This window comes from Antechinus flavipes, chromosome 1, assembly GCF_016432865.1.
Source record: "Antechinus flavipes isolate AdamAnt ecotype Samford, QLD, Australia chromosome 1, AdamAnt_v2, whole genome shotgun sequence".
NCBI lineage: Eukaryota > Metazoa > Chordata > Mammalia > Dasyuromorphia > Dasyuridae > Antechinus > Antechinus flavipes.
Genome location: NC_067398.1, coordinates 691,290,469 through 691,303,096, shown reverse-complemented (window position 1 = coordinate 691,303,096; position 12,628 = coordinate 691,290,469).

Sequence of the window (12,628 nt, the reverse complement as noted above, 5' to 3'; positions counted from 1 at the left end):
GTATGTGTGAATGTGCTGTTGCCCCCACACGCTTGCCCACACGCACCCACACACAGGTCCGCCACGTGCCCACACCCGCGGCGGGTGTAAGTGGGTACATACCGACTGCGCGTGCGCGCGTGTGCACGCGTGTATGTTTCATGGGCCGCCCCCCCCTCCCGCTCGGTCCCTCCCGGGCCGCGCACAAGCTCTCCCGCCGGGGGTGGCCGGAGCGGGGAGCCGGGGGAGGAAGGCTGCGGGCGCTGTGCAGCCGGGCTCCACGGTCGTTAGCGCTGAATGATGGCCTCCTTCTGCGTTAATGGGCTAATTCTTCCCCGAGCTGGCTGGTCCCGCGCTCCCCGCGCTCCCCGCGCTCCCGTCACAACAAAAGGCTTCGCCTTCTCGGGCGCCCAGGGGCGCTCCCCCGGAGCTGCCGCAGGAAAAACGAAAGGGCCCCGGGCCCCGGGCCCCGCCTCGCGGGCGCAGAAGCGCCAAGCGCCGAGCCCACACTCATTACGGCGCCCTTGGGCAAAAGTGTTCATCTAAAACACATAAAATTATAATGACTTACTTGACATAATTAGAACAAACAAGATGAGCAGGCGGGCCGAGAGCGCCAAACTCGGCGCCCGTAAACAGCCCTCCGTCAGGGGGCTGCGGGGGGAGGGGGGGGGGGGACGGAGGCAGGGGGATGGCTGCCGGCAGCGGGATCGGAGGCACGCCGCCCCTCCCCCAGCCCCACGTGCTTCTGACCCGAGCCAGGCGGAAATTTACAAGGTCTCAGAGCAGCCGCTGCTGGGGGGAGGGGGAGGGGAAGAAGGGGGCTTCTGGGATTCTCCCTTTTTCCTTTCCTTAGTTGTTGAAGCCCATCTTGTCTGCAACGGAATCAATCAACGAGCATTTATTAAGTGCTTATTATGTGCCAAGCGCTCAGGGCGCTAGTAAAAAAGAGAAATGAAATCGCCCCGCCCTCGCCCTCTACCTGTGTGTATGTGTGTGTGTGAGTGTGATTGTGTGTGTGTGTGACAGTGTGTGAGTGTGATTGTGTGTGATATTGTGTGTATGTGTGATTGTGTGTGTCTCTGTGTGTGTGTGACAGTGTGTGTGTGTGATTGTGTGTGTGATATTGTGTGTATGTGTGATTGTGTGTGTGTGTCTCTGTGTGTGTGTGACAGTGTGTGAGTGTGTGTGTGACAGTGTGTGTGTGTGTGAGGTGTGTGTGAGAGTGTGTGTGTAATTGTGTGTGTGATTGTGTGTGTGTCTGTGTGTGATTGTGTGTGTGTGTGATTGTGTGTGCCTCTGTGTGTGTGTGACAGTGTGTGTATGTGTCTGTGTGTGTCTCTGTGTGTGTGACAGTGTGTGTGTGTGAGTGTGATTGTGTGTGTGTGATTGTGTGTGTGTGGTTGTGATTGTGTGTGTGATTGTGTGTGTGTGACAGTGTGTGCGTGTGATTGTGTGTGTGATATTGTGTGTGTGTCTGTGTGTGTGACAGTGTGTGTGTGATTGTGTGTGTGTGTCTGTGTGTGTGTGACAGTGTGTGTGTGTGTGAGGGTGTGTGTGTGTGAGACAGTGTGTGCGTGTGATTGTGTGTGTGTCTGTGTGTGTGTGACAGTGTGTGTGAGGGTGAGGTGTGTGTGTGTGTGACAGTGTGTGCGTGTGATTGTGTGTGTGTGTCTGTGTGTGTGTGACAGTGTGTGTGTGTGAGGGTGAGGGTGTGTGTGTGTGACTGTGTGTGTGTGTGATTGTGTGTGTGTCTGTGTGTGTGTGTGACAGTGTGTGAGTGTGTGTGAGGTGTGTGTGTGTGTGTGAGGGTGTGTGTGTGTGAGACAGTGTGTGTGTGTGTGATTGTGTGTGTGTCTCTGTGTGTGTGACAGTGTGTGTGAGGGTGTGTGTGACAGTGTGTGTGAGACAGTGTGTGTGAGTGTGTGTGTGTGTGTGTGTGTGTGTGTGTGTTTTGGATCATTAACCCATCCATCCACAAGCCTTTACTAAGTTCCTCTGATGTTCCAAGTGAACAGATACTATCGTCGAGGACCTTAAATTCTGTGGGGAAACAGTAATTTTATGTGTGTGTGTGTATATACAAATACTAAAATTACATTTAATTTAAATATCATTTATATGCACAAGTGAATGCATTTCTTAAAACAAAGCAGCATTGATCTTTTGAAGGGAGAGAGCTGCTCCCTGCTCCTCAGCTCTTCCCTTTTGCTGTGTTTTCCTCAGGGAACCTCGCCAGAAGTTTGGGACTGAACAAGAGAGGACAGATAATGGTATCTGTGTCTGTGTCTGTGTCTGTGTCTGTGTCTGTGTCTGTGTCTGTGTCTGTGTCTGTGTCTGTGTCTGTGTCTGTGTCTGTGTCTGTGTCTGTGTCTGTGTCTGTTGAAGTTAGGGCTAAGATGGCAGGAATCCCAGGGAAACCCTTCCCCATTTTAAGGCTACCAAAAAAATCAACATAAAAAAGGGGGTGTTCGGAGAATCAGAGTGGAACTAGACCATCTAAGCCATCTACCCCAGAACGAGAATCTTCCCCGCGCCCCCCAAAAGGAGCCATGGAAGCCTGAGTTGAAAGCTATCAGAGAGCGGGAAACTGCTATTCCGGGACAGCTCATTGCATTTTAGGATATTTCTAATTGGTATCGGAATTAGCAGCTTTTACAGAGCACATTAAAGTTTGCAAAGTGATTTACAAATGCATCTCGTTTGATCATCACAAGCATCCTGGGAGTCAGATGCCATTAGGATCCCCATTTTACAAATGAGGAAACCGGGCTGTCCAAGTTGAGTGACTCGCCCAAGTGCCCGCAACTAGTAAGCGACTGAGGCTGCATTCGAACTCAGATCTTCCTGAGTCCGAGGCTATGCATTATGCTTCTAGCTGCCTCTTAGAATCAGGGTCTGCCTTCTTTTTCCTTGTATATGTATCTCCAGCACTTAATACAGTGCTTGGCACATAGTAGGTGCTTAATAAATGCTTGTTGATTTAACAAGTCCGTAGTTGTCTACATGGTGTCTTCCCCATTAGACAGTGAGCTCCTTGGGAGGAGGAGTCTTTTGCCTTTCTTTGTATCCTTGCACTTAGCACAGCACCTAGCACACAATAGGCGCTTAAATAAATGCTCATTGACTTGACATATATATAGTTGTCTGTACATCATCTCCCCCGTTAGACTGTGAGCTTCTTGAGAGCAGTTTCTCTCCTTTCTTTGTATCTCTGGCAGTTAGCACAGCACCTAGCACACAGTAGGCGCTTAATAAATGCACATCGACTGGACATGTTCATAATTGTCTGTATGTTATCTCCCCGTTAGACTGTGAGCTTCTTGAGGGCTGTCTTTTGCCTTTCTTTGTATCCCTGGCAGTAAGCACAGCACTTAGCATGCAGTATGTGCTTAATAAATGCACATCGACTGGACATGTCCATAATTGTCTGTATGTTATCTCCCCGCTAGACTGTGAGCTTCTTGAGGGCTGTCTTTTGCCTTTCTTTGTATCCCTGGTAGTAAGCACAGCACCTAGCATACAGTAGGTGCTTAATAAATGCTTGCTGACTTGATGTGACCATAGTTGCGTTAGATTGTGAGATTCTTGAGGGCAGCCTTTGGCAAATCCCAGAAGCAGGGTGCCGGCTGGGGCCTCCGTGGTGTGGAGCCAGGCCTCCCCTGGCCCTGGTGGTGGGAGCAGAACGGTCTCCTGCTCACTCCTTGCCATCCCCCCTTCCCTAGGGCAGGGACTGACTCAGGACGCCCTCGGAGGGAGCAGGCCCCCTCAGCACTACTCTCAGTCTTGCAGGCCTTCTCTAAACCAGCCCCAAGCCCGGCTATTAACTAATTAGGTCAATGTGTACCTTGGGCTCTGTGTAAATACCAAATATTAGTCTGTCAACCTGGCATTTCCCCCTAATTATGGCGTTAACAGGGCTCCAAATGGGAGGGGGAGGGTAATTGGTCTAATTAAACAGACCCTGTCAGTCTCCAGCACGGAGCGGGTTCCACACGGAGCTCTGACCAGCTTGAGCTCTGGGAGAGGGGGAGAATCCCCTGCTTGGTGATGGGGAGGGGGGAGGGGGAGAATCCCCTGCTTGGGGATGGGGATGGGGGAGGGGGAGAATCCCCTGCTTGGTGATGGGGGAAGGGGGAGAATCCCCTGCTTGGGGATGGGGGAGGGGGGAGGGGGAGAATCCCCTGCTTGGTGATGGGGGAAGGGGGAGAATCCCCTGCTTGGGGATGGGGGAGGGGGGAGGGGGAGAATCCCCTGCTTGGGGAGGGGGGAGGGGGAGAATCCCCTGCTTGGTGATGGGGATGGGGGAGGGGGAGAATCCCCTGCTGGGGATGGGGGAGGGGGAGAATCCCCTGCTTGGGGATGGGGATGGGGGAGGAGGAGAATCCCCTCCTTCATGATGGGGAGGGGGAGGGGGAGAATCCCCTCCTTCGTGATGGGGAGGGGGGGTGTCAGGAAGGCAGGCCGCAGGGGGCACCTGTCCAATCCCGCCCCCCTTTCTCCAGCTGCCCCCATCCCCCCTTTCCCTGGCTGGCTCACAGAGCCAGGGCCTCTCGGCTGCATCCCCAGCCTTGATCCTCTGGCCCAAGGACGGCTGGCCAGCAGAGAGGACTTTGCTGAGAGCCTGGAGGTGAGAGAGCTAAAGGAGGCAGGCCGGGGCTAATTGCGCGGTAAAGGGCGCTGGGCCGGTTAGTGATGAGCCAGACGTGGGAGCGGACGCCGGGCGGGCAGATAAGGAGGCCTGGGAGCCTGGGCTGGCAGCGCCCCGCCTCGCCTCCAGTGCCCGGCCGTGCTGGCAAAGGAATACTAACAACGATGCAGATTGCTGCAGCATTTTGCAGAGGCCCCCCCGGCCTGGAAGGTGGACATCACTGTGCTCATTTGTAGGACGAGAACGCCCAGAGGAGAAAAGGATCGACCAGTTCTGGGGAGCATAGATTTTAGAGCCAGACCGGGGGCGTCCTGTAGCCCCGTCCTCATTTTTGACAGTTCAGGAAACTGAGGCTCAACGAGACTGCCAAGGTCACAGAGGGTAGGAAACTCCCCATAATTGAAGAAAACGTATCCTCCCAGGGGGCATCCGGCCTGCTTGGGGAACTCAGATCAGGGAAGGGACCAAAGTCAGCTGAGTACAATCGGCAAAGCCGGATTCAAATTTAACCGGATTCATCATTTGAGTTTTCCCCCTTTTCCATCACAGAGGGGCTTGAATTTAGTTATTCAGAGCTACAGTCAAGATTCAAACTCAAGGCTCTTATCTCCCACCCAGCAAGCCCAACGCCCCACAGAACCTCCTGGTACTTTTCCTTTTACTGGGGTTTGTATGTGCAAATGTTATTTCCTTCAAAGTCGTCCCCTCCAGTGGCTGAGTGCTTTCTTCCATGGAGACTGTCCTTGCCACGAATATTATTTAAAAAAAAAAAAAAAAAAAACCAACTTCTCCTTGGTAACCACCATCTGAAGGGCCGTACATTCTTTTGAGTACACTCAAGGCTTTCAAATGTGGAAGGGCTTATAGGATTTTGAAGGGGAAGGGACTGTGGAAATCGGTTTGTTCAAGCCTCTCAGTTCAATTCGTTCCCATGAAGGTTTTAAAAACCCCATCATTTGTATGGCTGCAATATATGTGTCTGTCAATTGATCAGTGAATAAGGATTTATGAATCACCTACTGTGTGCTAGGTATTGATTGGAACAACCTTACAAGATCCCTGGAAAGATATAGCAGGAAGCCAAAAATAAGCATTTATTCATCATCTCCTGTGTGCTAGATGGTGGAATAATTTTACAAGAACCCTTGCAAGATATATCAGGAAGCAATGAATAAACAGTTAGCCATCACCTACTATGTGCTAGGTATTGGAACAACTTTGCAAGATCCTTCAAAAATATAGCAGAAACAATGAATAAAGATTTATTAATCACCTACTTACTGTATACTAGGTTTTGGAACAACTTTACAAGATCCCTGGAAAGATATAGCAGGAAGCCAAAAATAAGCATTTATGCATCACCTCCTGTGTGCTAGATAGTGGAATAATTTTACAAGAACCCTTGCAAGATATATCAGGAAGCAATGAATAAACAGTTAGCAATCACCTACTGTGTGCTAGGTATTGGAACAACTTTGCAAGATCCTTCAAAAATATAGCAGAAACAATGAATAAAGATTTATTAATCACCTACTTACTGTATACTAGGTTTTGGAACAACTTTACAAGATCCCTGGAAATATATAGCAGGAAACAAAAAATAAGCATTTATTAATCACCTCCTGTGTGCTAGATGGTGGAATAATTTTACAAGAACTCTTGAAAGATATAGCAGGAAGCAATGAATAAACATTTATTAATCACCTACTGTGTGCTAAGTATTGGAATAACCTTACAAGATCCCTCGAAAAATATAGCAGAAAGAACAACTGTGAATGTGGACAGTGGCAAGATTTACTAAGTCAGTAGTCAGAGGACCAGCCTCTCACACTTATTTTCGGAGTATGTAGCGTATACAGCGTTGGATTCAGAATCAGGAAAACCTGAAGCCAAGATAATAAGCATTTATTAAGTACCTACTATGTACACTGTACTAAGCACTGGGGATACAAAGAAAGACCAAAACCCAGTCCCTGCCCTCAAGGAACTCCCAATCTAATGGGAGAACAACTGAGGTCTAAGTTGGACTAATGCATGTCTTTTCTAACTTTCAGGTTCAGTGGTTGTGTGTCCCTCTTGAGTGAATAAAAGGAATCAGGTGTTTCACCCAGAGTATAGTGGATGGAGTGCTGGGTCAAGAATCAGGAAGACCTGAACTCCAATCCAAATCCAGCTTATTAGCTAAATGACCCTAGTTTTCTCATCTGTAAAATGGGGATAATAATAGCACATACTTTTGAGATGTTTGTGAGGATCAAATGAGATAATCATTATAAAGCTCTTAGCACACGTAGTAAGTACCATATAAATGATTATATTGTTATTATTATTATCCTGAAAATAATGGGGATATTCTTGAGAAGAATTGGGGTCCAATTATAGCCATTGCCCAAACCTGAACCTCAGAGACCTAAATGATCTCATAGCCCCAAAATAGCAAAAACCAGAGGGAGAATTTGAACCCAGGTCCTTCACTTGGCAGTGTTCCTCATTCTGAGTGACAAAGACCAACAGGGGATGGCAGAGGCCCATCTCAGTTCCCCATCAGTGTCAGCCCAACCCAGCCAGGACTTTTGAAGGACCTACTGTGTGCGCAGTACTGACTGAGCCCCTGGAGGACCGCATCTTCCTTGCTCAGCACAAGTCTTTTCAGGAGCAGCCTTCCTCCCGGCAGCCTGGGGGCTGAGAAAAATGTAATTGAAAATGAGAAGGGTCATTTGTCTTCAGCCAAAATGAAACAGCTGCCACTTTTCCAAAGAACCAGGCCGGGAAGGGAGCTCCCCTCCATCCTTGGTCCCACCCAGCTGGGGAATGAGGGAGGGAGGCAGATTGTGGGTAATGGGCTCACCTCCCCAGAAAGCCGGGCCAATGGGAGACCAGCTTATGTTTTCTGCTCCAGTGGCAAGGACGGCCCCCCACGAATGGAACCCTCCAGCCACCCTCTGGCCTTTGAAGCCATTGACGCTGGCTCGAGGGGCTCCGGCCACAGCATGGACCACCGCCCCACCTCCTGCCCCCAGCGGGCTCTTCCTGGGCCAATGGAGTCAGTTTGGGGTTTCAAACCTGCCAGAAATAGTTTTGTTTTTTGCATTGAGGGGGAACATGTTTTGAAAATCGAAAGGATCCATAAATCTGGGAATATATCCATGTCTTCTTTCCCATTCATCCCGCTGTAAACTGCTCCAGTGCAGAGAGTGTGTGTCCTTGGGGAGGCTGTGGGAGGATTAAGCCAAGAACCTGAGTTCTAGTCCCAACCATGACATTTATTGTCATGTGAGTCAATAAAGCTTCCTAAGTTTTTATGTATGGATAAGGTCCTAGACCTGCAGTCTGGAGGATCCGGATTCGAATCTCACTTCAGATACTTCTGAGTTATGTGACTCGGAGCAAGCTGTTCTGTGTCTCAGTTTCCTCATCTGTGAAATGAGCTCAGTGGCCTTTAAGAAGCCTTTCAGCTCTGTATTTATGATCCGAATGATCTTTCCCTGGCCCCTTAGTGCCTAGGGCAGTGCCGTGACCAGCAAAGACCCAGCAAATGCTATTGGCTTGGACTGAGTTCATAGGTCGGTAGATTTTAATCTGGAAGAGATTGTAGACATGGTCAGCTCCATCCTTTTTATTTTAGAGATGAGGAAACTGTGGCCAGAGAAGCTAAGTGATTTGTCCAATGTTGCACAGGTTTTGTTTTTATTCAATTATTTTTCAGTCGTGTCTGACTCTTCCTGACCCTATTTGGAGTTTTCTTGGCAGAGATACTGGAGTGTTTTGCCATTTCCTTCTCCAGTTCATTTTACAGATGAGAAAACTAAGGCACATAGTCACATAGCTAGTAAGTGTCAGATTTGAACTCAGGTCTGGTACTCTAGCTACTGGGTAGAGTGGGGATGGGGCTAACAAGCTCCACGCTTTCTCCCTCCATCCTCCAGATGTGTCTCCCCCAGAATGACCTGTTAATGTGATTGGGAGACAGTAAAAGGACACACAGATCTAATCACAGACGTTGTAGGTCCTGAAGGAGAAAAGACATTTCCCATGAATCTCTTGTGGACTCAGGACTAGAGACCTGGACTGGGAAGTCCTTAGAAGCCACAGGGAGCCACTGGAGTTTCTTGAGCATGGGAGAGACATGATCAGGAACTTGCTTTAGGAAAATCCCTTGGGGAACTGGGGTCATCCAAGCTAATTAGGAACCTATTGAATATTTCAGGTCAGAGATGATGAAGGTCCAGTCTAGGATGATAAAAGATCAGGGTTGGATGAGACAAAATTAGTAAGAATTGGAGTGAGGAGTTAAAAACCATAGGATCAGAGCTAGCTGTTGTAATCTTCGGAGGTGAGATTTGAACCCAGGTCTTCTGGCTCTATGCCTTTTGTTCTTTCCACTGTGATAATTAAAATTTAGGACCTCAAAAGAGAGAAGATTGGCGCTGGGGCAGCTTTAAGGAAAAAATAATGAGTTTAGAATTCTTGATGGTGTTGAATTGGAAGCCAACATAATTCTCTCCCAGGCCCATCCTACAGGGGCAGGATAATTCCCTGGATTCATTAGTGGTTCCAGTGAAAGGACGGGTGATTGATGGATGCTGACTTAATAGCCTGAACATTCTATTAGAGCATTCACACAGCCAGATAACACGAGGGACGGGGTCCCTGCCAGGGAGACAAGCAGGCCAGACGTCATCTGCATCCTCCCTTCCCTGGGGCCTTCCAGGCCAGCCAGACTCACTCTCGGCCTGAGATCTGAGCCTCTTCTTTACCTGGTCCTACACTGGGATCATTCCAAGGTCACCTCTTTCTATACCTGCCATATAACCAGCAAATTTCTGTCTCGTCTATTCCGGCTATTTCTCACACAAAACACTCTACCCTCTACCTCTAGAATGTCCTCCATGGCTAGAGGGAACTCCTTCACTCCTTAATTTTCTTCAAAAATCAGCTCAAAAAAACAAACAAAAAATCAGCTCAAGTGACACTTTCTATGTCAATTTCTTAATATGTGTGTGTTGGACCCCTTTGGGAAAGCCCTTCATAGAAAAAATAATGCTTTTAAATACACAAAACAAAATGCATAGGATTGCAAAGAAAATCAATTCTACTGAAATGCAAGTAGCAAAATATTGGTTTCGGGTTACGCAAGAAACAGCGTACAAAAGTATAGAAGGGTGGCCAACTGCATAGAGAGGGAGAGCATGGATGCTTAAAGGTGGGGGACTATGGGATTGAGTCGCTGCATGCACTGCTGGACTTGGTTGACATGGTGGTTAGTTTTGCTGATTTTTTGTTTCTTGATTCTTTTTCAGTCTTTGTTCAATTGATGACTCTTTGAGTGGGGGAGAAGAGGGAGATATATTTGGGAAACGGATGTGATTATAAAAACAAAAGATATCAATAAAGAAAAAAGTCTGTTCCCCGTCCTGCCTTTCTCATGAGGCTGCTGTGAAGATGAAACGAGATTATGGATATAAAAACCTTTTGCAAACTACTATCAATCTCTGTACACGTGGAAGGTGTGCTATTATTAGCCCAGTAACAAAAGGTCATAATCCACTTGGCTAATGTCTAGGATGGGGTATGAAATGTTAAGAGCAAGTAATCAGAGTAATAAAAATAAAAATAGTCACAATGATGAATATATCCACATTATGGGTGCCTACACAAGCTGGAAGGGATAAATGTGTGTGTATATGTGAGTGTATACATATGTATAGTATGTATGTATACACCCACACACATATATAGTATAGACATAAAAATATAGACATATAAATGTATTTACAGATATATCAATATATGCATATGTATAAATGTATCTATACTTATATATAAATATATATACATATACACGCATATAAATGTATACACACATATATGTATAAATATGCATATAAAATATATACTCATATATGTATTTAAATGTATCTATACACACAAAATATACATACATAAATGTGTATACAAATATACACATATAAATGTATATGCAAGTATATAAATGTGTGTGCACATGTGTGTGTAAATATACATACATAATATATACTCATTTATTTATATCAATGTATCTATGTACATAAAATATACATACATAAATGTGTATACAAATATACACATATAAATATATATACAAGTATATAAATGTGTGTGCACATGTGTGTGTAAATATATATATACTATATACTCATATATTTATATCAATGTATCTATGTACATAAAATATACATACATAAATGTGTATGCATATATACATATATAAATGTATCTATATTCATATATAAAATAATATATAAATGTGTATATGATATATACAGAGATAAATGTAAATGTATCTATACATATAACTATATTAAATGAATATACACATATACATATATAAATGTATCTATATAGCCATAAAAATATATATACATACAAATATATAAATGTGTGTACATATATACATACACATATATATGTATGTGTGTGTGTCTATGTATAGACAAAACATTTACCAGAGAAGCAATTTGGCTAAGTGGGTAATGAGTTGGCTTTGGAGTCAGGAGAATTTGGACTCTTGTGGTTTCCCTGGACCTCAGTTTCCCCATCTGTAAAATGGGGAGATTGGGTTAGCTATCATCTGAGATCCCTTCTAGCTCTGGGTTGGTGGAGTCTGTGATTTGTATGTATCCTGTATGTACTTATACTTGACCACATTTTCTCCTAAAGCTCAATGACCCTATCATTGAAAGTTTATCATTGGGGCAGTGACCCCATCTAGGGCAGACTGATGGAGATGTTAGCAATTCACAGTCCAATGGCCTTCTGATGTCAGACTCTCCTTTGTTTAGGACCAGGAATATTGATCCAGAGAAGAGAAGACTCAGCTGGGCGCCATCTTGGTAACCACCTGCAAGTGTTTAAAGGGAGGTCATGTGAAAGAGTAAAGAGCCTTGTTCTCCTGGGCCCCATAGGACACAACTGGAAGTAAGAGGTGTAAATTACAGGTTTAAATTCAACAAAAGGAAAATTTTCCTAGTGATTAGGGTTGTCCCAAAGCAGAGGTAATGGGCTCCCTTTTATTGGAGATTTTTGTGGGAAGGCTAGATGAATGAATAAAATGAAAGAAAAAAACATTTATTAGGTACTTACTACATGAAAGCCCTGTGCTAAGTGCTGGGGAGACAGAAAAGTCAGACATTCCCTACCCTCCAAATGCTACATGCTAGTAATACGTGTGGGACTGGGGCGGGGGGAGATAAAACCTGTGCAGATGGGGAAGCTCGGCTGGTCTTAGATTACAAGACTGACTGGGATGTAGGGCTGAGATAAGGCTGCATACAGACCCATCTTTCGGAAGGTCATTTGGATGATTAAACTTATCCGGGAGCAAGATGACTTCCTCCCATTAGAATGTAAGCTCTTTGGGAACAAGTATTGTGTGTGTGTGTCCTGGTATCTCCAGGATAATGGGAAGCCCATAACAGGGGTTTGAGAGCTTGGCACTCAAAGTCATGGGACCTGGATTTAGTAATAATAACAACAAGGATGATGATGAGGATGATGATAATGATGGTGATGATGAGGATGATGGTGATGATGATGATGATGATGATGTTGATGATGATGATGATGGTGATGATGATGATGATGGTGATGTTGTTGATGATGATGATGATGATGATGATGATAATGATGGTAATGATGATTATGATAACTTTTACACACACACAATTATAGTTTACATATAAGTTCTCATTCAAGCCCCACAAGGACCCAGTGAGAAAAGTCTCTCTCTTTTTCAGATGAGTGAACTGAGGGTATTTGAAGGAAATCTGTAGATCCTCATAGTTACTGAGGAAAAAACCTACTCTCCATATTCAGGTGCCTTCAATCAGATGGGACACAAGGGAAAAGGGTCTTTGGAGTGAGCTGGAATCCTGCTCAGTCACTTATATAGTCCTGCTCCCCCCTCCCCCCCCATCTTGCTATCTATGTGATCCTGGAAGAATTGCCTTAACTACTCTG